This window comes from Notechis scutatus, chromosome Z, assembly GCF_049901735.1.
Source record: "Notechis scutatus isolate UNSWTSFEM ecotype Mainland chromosome Z, rNotScu1.2, whole genome shotgun sequence".
Taxonomy (NCBI): Eukaryota; Metazoa; Chordata; class Lepidosauria; order Squamata; family Elapidae; genus Notechis; species Notechis scutatus.
The window spans coordinates 122,443,657-122,452,058 of NC_142025.1; the positions used below are offsets into that span (position 1 = coordinate 122,443,657).

Here is an 8,402-nt window from a genome sequence, read left to right on the forward strand (position 1 = left end):
GCTTATGCCTGTTTTCCAAACTTGTTTTCACACTAAAAAAAGTGTACATGTCTTTTTCACACTTATTTTCACGCTGGAAAAAAGTGACTTGTGTTTTTCACTTATTTTCCCACTGAAAAAGTGACATGGCCATTTTTAACACTATTTTCACTGAAAAGTGACTTTCTCCCATTTTTCACTTATTCTCACACTGAAAAAAGTGGCTTATGCCTGTTTTTACTTATTTTCACACTGAAAAAGTGACATCTCTTTTTCACACCTATGTTCAAACTGAAAAAACTGGCGTGCTCATTTTTCACCTATTTTCACACCAAAATGACTTTTGCCCATTTTTCACTTATTTTCAACCTGAAAAGGTGACAAGTCTTTTTCACACTATTTTCACTGAAAAAAGTGGCTTATGCTCATTTTTCACTTATTTTCACACCAAGCAAGTGACTTTTGCCTGTTTTTCATTTATTTTCACACTGAAAAAAGTATCTTATGCCCGTTTTGTACTCATTTCACATTGAAAAGTGACTTGTGTCCATTTTCACACTTATTTTCACACTGAAAAAAGTGTCTTGTCTGTTTCCCACAGTTTTCACTGAAAAAAGTGACATGTCTATGTTTCGCACCTATTTTCCCGCTTTAAAAACTGGCACGCTCATTTTTCACTTATTTTCACACCCAACAAGTGACTTTTGCCCATTTCCCCCTTATTTTCACACTGACAAAAGTGACGTGCCCATTTTTTACTTATTTTCAGTGAAAAGTGACCGATGTCCGTTTTTCCAAACTTATTTGCCCACTAAAAAAAGAAAGTGACATGTTTTTCACACCTATGAAAAAAACTGGCATGCACATTTTTCACTTATTTTCACACCAAGGAACTTCTGCCTGTTGTTCACTTATTTTCACACTGAAAAAAGTGGCTTAGGCCCATTTCTCACTTCTTTTCAGTGAAAGGACTGAGGTCCGTTTCCCAAACTTATTTGCACACTTAAAAAAATGACATGCCTTTTTCACACCTATTTTCACACTGAAAAAGGGGCTTAGGCCCGTTTCTCACTTCTTTTCAGTGAAAAGGGACTGAGGTCCAATTCCCAAAATTATTTGCACACTTTAAAAAAATGACATGCCTTTTTCACACCTATTTTCACACTGAAAAAGTGGCTTATGCCCGTTTCTCACTTCTTTTCAGCGAAAAGGGACCGAGGTCCGTTTCCCAAACTTCTTTGCACACTTAAAAAAAATGACAGGTCTTTTTCACACCTATTTTCACACTGAAAAAGTGGCTTATGCCCGTTTCTCACTTCTTTTCAGTGAAAAGGGACCGAGGTCCGTTTCCCAAATTTATTTGTACACTTTAAAACAAAATGACATGCCTTTTTCACACCTATTTTTACACCTATTTTCACACTGAACAAAGTGGCTTATGCCCGTTTCTCACTTCTTTTAAGTGAAAAGGGACCAGGTCCGTTTCCCAAACTTATTTGCACACTTTAAAAAAATGACATGCCTTTGTCACACCTATTTTCACACCTATTTTCACACTGAAAAAAGTGGCTTAGGCCCATTTTCTCACTTCTTTTCAGTGAAAAGGCACCGAGGTCCGTTCCGCAAACTTCTTTGCACGCTTAAAAAAAATGACGTCTTTTTCACACCTATTTTCACACCTATTTTCACCCTGAAGAAAAAGCAACTTAAGGTCAATAAGGGACTTAGGTTTCTTTCGGCCACGATCCGCTCGCTGTCTTACTCTGCTTCGCCCAGGTGGCTTCCCTGGGGCGGGGCGGGGAGGAGAAGCCACGCCCACCACTCACCTGGCCACGCCCAACCGGCCACGCCCACCTGGCCACGCCCACCTTTGACCGGTTGTAAAAATATATTTGCCTCCCAGCCCCTGGCACGCCTTCCCTTCTCCTCCCCTGCTGGCCCCCCCTTCCCGGTGGTCGGGGCCAGGCGAACCGACCGATCTCGCGGTTGAGGATCTTCTCCTCCCGGTTACCGACGGGCTCACGACCTTCAGGATTGGCTGGAAGAGCGCAGATCGCAAAGACGGCGGGACTCATCGAAGAATTCCTCCCGCTCGGCTTCTTGGGTCACCCGACGAAGATGTGGGACGATTCCTCCTGTGGTGGGGCGGGGGAGGACCAAAACCACGGGGGGAGAAGGAATTGGGGGTGAGGGTGTGTGCTAAAGGAGCCCGCAGAAGGACCCTCCTCCCCCCCTTTCTCTTCCCATCCGGGTCGTCCTGGACTTACTGGCCGGTTTCATTTGAAGTTACAACAGCCCTGAAAAAAGGGACTCGGGACCCGTTTTTTTCACCCTTACAACCGTTTTCTCACCTTTACAGCGGTTTGTTCACCTCCCATGACCCTTTTTTTTCACCCTTACGACCGTTTTTCACCCTTATGACTTTTTTTTTACCCTTACGGATGTTTTTCACCCTGACGACCCTTTTTTTTCCCACTCTTATGACTTTTTTTTCACCCTTACAACCCATTTTTCCTCCTATGTTTTTTTCACCCTTGACCCATTTTTTTCACCCTTATGACCTGTTTTTTTTTTTACCCTTACGGACGTATTTTCACCCTGCGACCCGTTTTTCACCCGCCGACCCGTTTTTCCACTCTTATGACTTTTTGGCATCCTTACAATCCATTTTCACTCCTATGTTTTTTTCACCCTTACGACCCATTTTTTCACCCTTACGACCGTTTTTTCACCCTTATGACCTGTTTTTTTACCCTTACGGATGTTTTTTTCACCCTTACAACCCATTTTTTCACCCCTACAACCGTTTTTTCCTCTCTACGACTGTTTTTCACTTATGGCTGTTTTTCACCCTTACGACCCATTTTTTCGCCCCTACCTTTTTCACTTCACTTCGACCGTTTTTCACTCTTATGACTTTTTTTTTCATTCTTACGACCTGCTTGTTCCTCCGCGACTATTTTCTCACCCCTGTAACCATTTTCACTTCTCGACCGTGTTTTCACCCTTGCGACCGTTTTTTCACTCTGACTGTTTTTTCACCCTTATGACCTGTTTTTCACCTCCTGTGACCATTTTTCACTTCTACAACCGTTTTTTTTCACCCTTATGACCCATTTTTTCACTCTGGCGGCTTTTTTCACCTTCTGTGACCATTTTCACTTCTACGACCATTTTTTCCTCTTATGACCATTTTTTTCACCCTTACGACCCATTCTTTCACACCTATGACTGTTTTTTCATGCTTACGACTGGTTTTTACCCTTATGGAAGTTTTTCACCCTTATGACCCATTTTTCGCCTCCCATGACCATTTTTCACTTTGGCGACCATTTTTTCACCGCCACGACCCGTTTTTCACTCCGGCGACCGTTTTCTCACCTCCTGTGACCATTTTTCACTTGATGACCGTTTTTTCACCCTTATGACCCATTTTTTCACTCCGACGCCCGTTTTCTCACCTCCTGTGACCATTTTCGCCACTTGACCGTTTTTCACCCTGCACGACCCATTTTTATCACTCCGATGACCGTTTTTTCACCTCCTGTGACCATTTTCACTTCTACAACTGTTTTGTCACCCTTACGACCGTTTTTCACTCCGGCGCCCGTTTTTCACTTCTGGTGACCATTTTTCACTTCTCGACCGTTTTTCACTCTTATGACCATTTTTTTCACCCTTACGACCCCTTCTTTCACCCGATGACTGTTTTTCATGCTTACAATGGTTTTTCACCCTTATGGAAGTTTTTTTCACCCTTTCATACGACCCTTTTTTTTTCTCCCTCCCTCCCTCCTTCTGGCTCATCGGCCAGGTGCGTCTCACCTGCAGCAGGTGGAAGAGTGGGTACTTCCTGGCCTCCTTGAAGAGGTCCTGCTTGATGCCCGCCTGGGGTGGCTTCCCGCAGGCACTCCAGAGTGACCACCATCCCGTTGGGCAGGCAGCAGTCCACCATGATCCGGGGGCATGAGGTGCAGCCCCCATAGCTCCCCCGAGGAAGGCCGGGGCGGCATGGCCACGAGCGGGAGGGAGGGTCTCGGCACCTTGACAGCAGTGGCGGCTGGCGGTTAAAGCATCCCGGCTCACCTGGAGAGAGGGCGAGGGAGGAGGAGGAGGAAGAGGAGGAGGAGGAAGAGAGAAGGAAAGAGCAGTTGCAGCAGCTACAGGCTGCAAGGTGATGACCCCTCCCATAGGGATAAAAGCCAGCCTGAGAGACCGGGGTTCTTTGCAGGAAGCAAGGAAGTCCCTGCCCTTCATGCCTTGTGGAAGACTTGGGAGTTTATCCCGTAAGGGATAAAAGCCAGCCTGAGAGACCAGAGTTCTTTGCAGGAAGCAAAGAAAATTCTTGCCCTTTAAGCCTTGTGGAAGACTCGGGAGTTTTATCCGGTAAAGGGATAAAAGCCAGCCTGAGAGACCGGAGTTCTTTGCAGGAAGCAAGGCGTTCTCGCCCTCAAGCCTTGTGGAAGACTCGGGAGTTTTATCCCGTAGGGATAAAAGCCAGCCTGAGAGACCGGAGTTCTTTGCAGGAAGCAAAGGCGTTCTCGCCCTTCAAGCCTTGTGGAAGACTCGGGAGTTTTATCCGTGAGGGATAAAAGCCAGACCTGAGACTTGCGGAGTTCTTTGCAGGAAGCAAAGAAGTTCTTGCCCTTCAAGCCTTGTGGAAGACTCGGGAGTTTTATCCCGTAAGGGATAAAGTCAGCCTGAAGACCGGAGTTATTTGCAGGAAGCAGCCAAGTTCTTGCCCTTCAAGCCTTGTGGAAGACTCGGGAGTTTTATCCCATAAGGGATAAAAAGCCAGCCTGAGAGACCGGAGTTCTTTGCAGGAAGCAAAAGAAAGTTCTATGCCCTTCAAGCCTTGTGGAAGACTCAGGGTTTTATCCCGTAAGGGATAAAAAGCCAGCCTGAGAGACGGAGTTCTTTGCAGGGAAGCAAAGGCGTTCTATGCCCTTCAAGCCTTGTGGAAGACTCAGGAGTTTTTATCCCATAAGGGATAAAAGCCAGCCTGAGAGACCGGAGTTCTTTGCAGGAAGCAAAGAGAAGTTCTATGCCCTTCAAGCCTTGTGGAAGACTCGGGAGTTTTATCCCATAAGGGATAAAAGCCAGCCTGAGAGACCGGAGTTATTTGCAGGAAGCAACCCAAGTTCTTGCCCTTCAAGCCTTGTGGAAGACTCGGAGTTTTCTCCCGTAAGGGATAAAAGCCAGCCTGAGAGACCGGAGTTCTTTGCAGGAAGCTTAAAGAAGTTCTTGCCCTTCAAGCCTTGTGGAAGACTGGGAGTTTTATCCCATAAGGGATAAAAGCCAGCCTGAGAGACCCGGAGTTCTTTGCAGGAAGCAAGGCGTTCTATGCCTTTCAAGCCTTGTGGAAGACTCGGGAGTTTTATCCCGTGGGGATAAAAGCCAGCCTGAGAGACCGGAGTTCTTTGCAGGGAGCAAAGAAGTTCTATGCCCTTCCGAGCCTGTGGAAGACTCGGGAGTTTTATCCCGTAAGGGATAAAAGCCAGCCTGAGAGACCGGAGTTCTTTGCAGGAAGCAAAGAAGTTCTATGCCCTCCGAGCCTTGTGGAAGACTCGGGAGTTTTATCCAGTAAGGATAAAAGCCAGCCTGAGGAGACCGGAGTTCTTTGCAGGAAGCAAAAGTTCTTGCCCTTCAAGCCTTGTGGAAGACTCAAGAGTTTTATCCCGTAAGGGATAAAAGCCAGCCTGAGAGACCGGAGTTCTTTGCAGGAAGCAAAGAAGTTCTATGCCCCTTCGAGCCTTGTGGAAGACTACGGGAGTTTTATCCGTAAGGGATAAAAGCCAGCCTGAGAGACCGGAGTTCTTTGCAGGAAGCAAAGAAGTTCTATGCCCTTCGAGCCTTGTGGAAGACTCGGAGTTTTATCAGTAAGGGATAAAAAGCCAGCCTGAGAGACCGGAGTTCTTTGCAGGAAGCAAAGAAGTTCTTGCCCTTCAAGCCTTGTGGAAGACTCAAGAGTTTTATCCCGTAAGGGATAAAGTCAGCCTGAGAAGACCGGAGTTCTTTGCAGGAAGCAAAGAAGTTCTATGCCCTTCGAGCCTTGTGGAAGACTCGGGAGCTTTATCCCGTAAGGGATAAAAGCCAGCCTGAGAGACCGGAGTTCTTTGCAGGAAGCATGAAGTTCTTGCCCTTCAAGCCTTGTGGAAGACTCAAGAGTTTTATCCCGTAAGGGATAAAAAGCCAACCTGAGACCGGAGTTCTTTGCAGGAAGCAAAAAGGCGTTCTATGCCCTTCCCGAGCCTTGTGGAAGACTCGGGAGTTTTATCCTGTAAGGGATAAAAAGCCAGCCTGAGAAGACCGGAGTTCTTTGCAGGAAGCAAAAAGTTCTATGCCCTTGAGCCTTGTGGAAGACTCGGGAGTTTTATCCCGTAAGGGATAAAAGCCAGCCTGAGAGACCGGAGTTCTCTGCAGGAAGCAGGAGGGTCTGCTGAAGCCAATCGGGGCCCGCTCTGCTGCGCCCAAACCGTGGCTTATGCCAAAGGCGGGTTGGGTCAAATGCAGGGTTGGGGGTGGCCAGACCCATTCTCCCCTGCCCCGTGCTGACTTTTAGAGGGCGGGGGGCAAGGCCGAGAATGCCATGTCGGCCTTGAACCCCAAAGAGGTAGAAGAGGAAGAGGAGAAGGTGGAGGAAGAAAAGGTGGAAGAAGAGGAAGAGGAAAGGAAAGAGGAAGAAGGTGGAGGAAGAGGAAAGGGAAGAGGAGGAAGAGGAAGAAGGAAGAGGGGAAAGGAAGAGGAGGAAGAGGAAGAGGAAAGGAAAGAGGAAGAAGGTGGAGGAAGAGGAAGGGAAGAGGAAGAGAAGAGGAAGAGGAAGGGGAAGGAAGAGGAGGAAGAGGAAAGAGGAAGAGGAAGAGGAAGAAGGAAGAGAAGGAAGAAGGTGGAGGAAGAAGGAAGAGGGAAAGAGGAGGAAGAGGAAGGAGGGAAGAGGGAAGAAAGGAAGAAGAAGAGGAAGAGGAGGAAGAAGAAGGGGGAAGGAAAGAGGAAGAAGGTGGAAGAAGAGAGGAAAGGAAGAGGAGGAAGAGGAAGAAGAAGAGGGGAAAGGAAGAGGAGGAAGAGGAAGAGAGGAAAGGAAAGAGGAAGAAAGGTGGAAGAAGAGGAAAGGAAGAGGAGAAGAGGAAGAGGAAAGGAGAGGAAGAGGAAAGGAAAGGAAGAAGGTGGAAGAAGAGGAAAGGGAAGAGGAGGAAGAGGAAGAGAAGAGGAAGAGGAAGGAAGAAGGAGGAAGAGGAAAGGAAGAAGAGAAGAGGAAAAGAGAAGAGAGGAAAGGAAAGGAAGAGGAGGAAGAGGAAGAAGAAGAGGGGGAAAGGAAGAAGAGGAAGAAGAGAGGAGGAAAGGAAGAGGAAGAGGAGGAAGAGGAAGGAGGAAGAAGAAGAAGAAGAGGGGAAAGGAAAGGAGGAAAGGAAGAAGAAGAGGAAGAAAGGAAGAGGGAGGGAAGAGGAAGAGGAAGGAAGGAGGAAGAGGAAGAAGAAGGAGGGGAAAGAAGGAAGAGGACGGGGAAAGGAAGAAGAGGAAGAGGAAGAGGAGGAAAGGAAGAGGAGGAAGAGGAAGAAGAGGAAGGAAGAGGAAGAGGAAGAGGAAGAGGAAAGGAAGAGGAGGAAGAGGAAGAAGAAGAAGGAAAGAAAGAAGAGGGAGAGGAAGAGGAAGGAAGGAAGGAAGAGGAAGAAAGAAAGAAGAAAGAGGGAGGAAGAGAAAGGAAGAGGGAAGGAAGAGGGAGGAAGAGGGAAGAGGAGGAAGAAGGAAGAGGAGGAGGAAGAGGAAGAAGAAGAGGAGGAAGGAAGAAAGGAAGAGGAAGGAAGAGGAAGAGGAGGAAGGGAAGAGGAGGAAGAGGAAGAGGAGGGGAAAGGAAGAGGAGGAAGAGGAAAGGAGAGAGGAGGAAGGGAGGAAGAGGAGGAGGAGGAGGCCCGGGGGTCCTTGGGACAGGGGAGGAGGGGCTGAACCCCAAAGAGCGTCCAGGTTCCCATCCCGCTGCAGCCCCCCCTCCCTCCTCCCTCCCTCCCAGTTTCAACTCCCTACCCAGGAGGAGGGCAGGAGGGGACGATGGGCCTCGCGGGTGCGACAGAGAGTAGCCTTTCTCCTCCCGAGGGGTCGGCCCCGGATCCTCCCTTCCCACAAGCCGGCATCCGTTCCTAGGGAGGCAACGGGGAGATAACAAAGGGAAGAGCCAAATCAGAGCAAAAACGCATCAAAAAAAAGAAAAAGAAAAAAAGCGGGTTGGACTAGATGACCTTCCAGGGTCCCTTCCACCTCGGATGATCTGTGTTCCCTGTTCAGAGAAAAGGACTTGCTTTTCCTAGACAAGCCGCCCGCTCTCGGCCTCCGCTCTCTCGTTTTTTTTCAGAGCTCGACGTACGACCACCACGGAGTCCCCCCCACGCCCCATGTCCGCGTTAAAGCGAGACCGTCGCAAAGTGAGCTGT

The 8,402-nt window shown here is 48.1% G+C and overlaps 1 long non-coding RNA gene across 1 annotated transcript; it reads right to left on the bottom strand.

Annotated features, from left to right (window-relative positions):
• Positions 1-2,025: 2,025 nt before the first annotated feature.
• LOC148129210 (uncharacterized) lies at positions 2,026-8,128 on the bottom strand. The gene is made up of 3 exons (XR_015745570.1): positions 7,999-8,128; positions 3,805-4,065; positions 2,026-2,114 (listed from the first exon to the last, which is right to left on the bottom strand). It is a non-coding gene; the product is annotated as an uncharacterized LOC148129210 (long non-coding RNA).
• Positions 8,129-8,402: the final 274 nt, after the last annotated feature.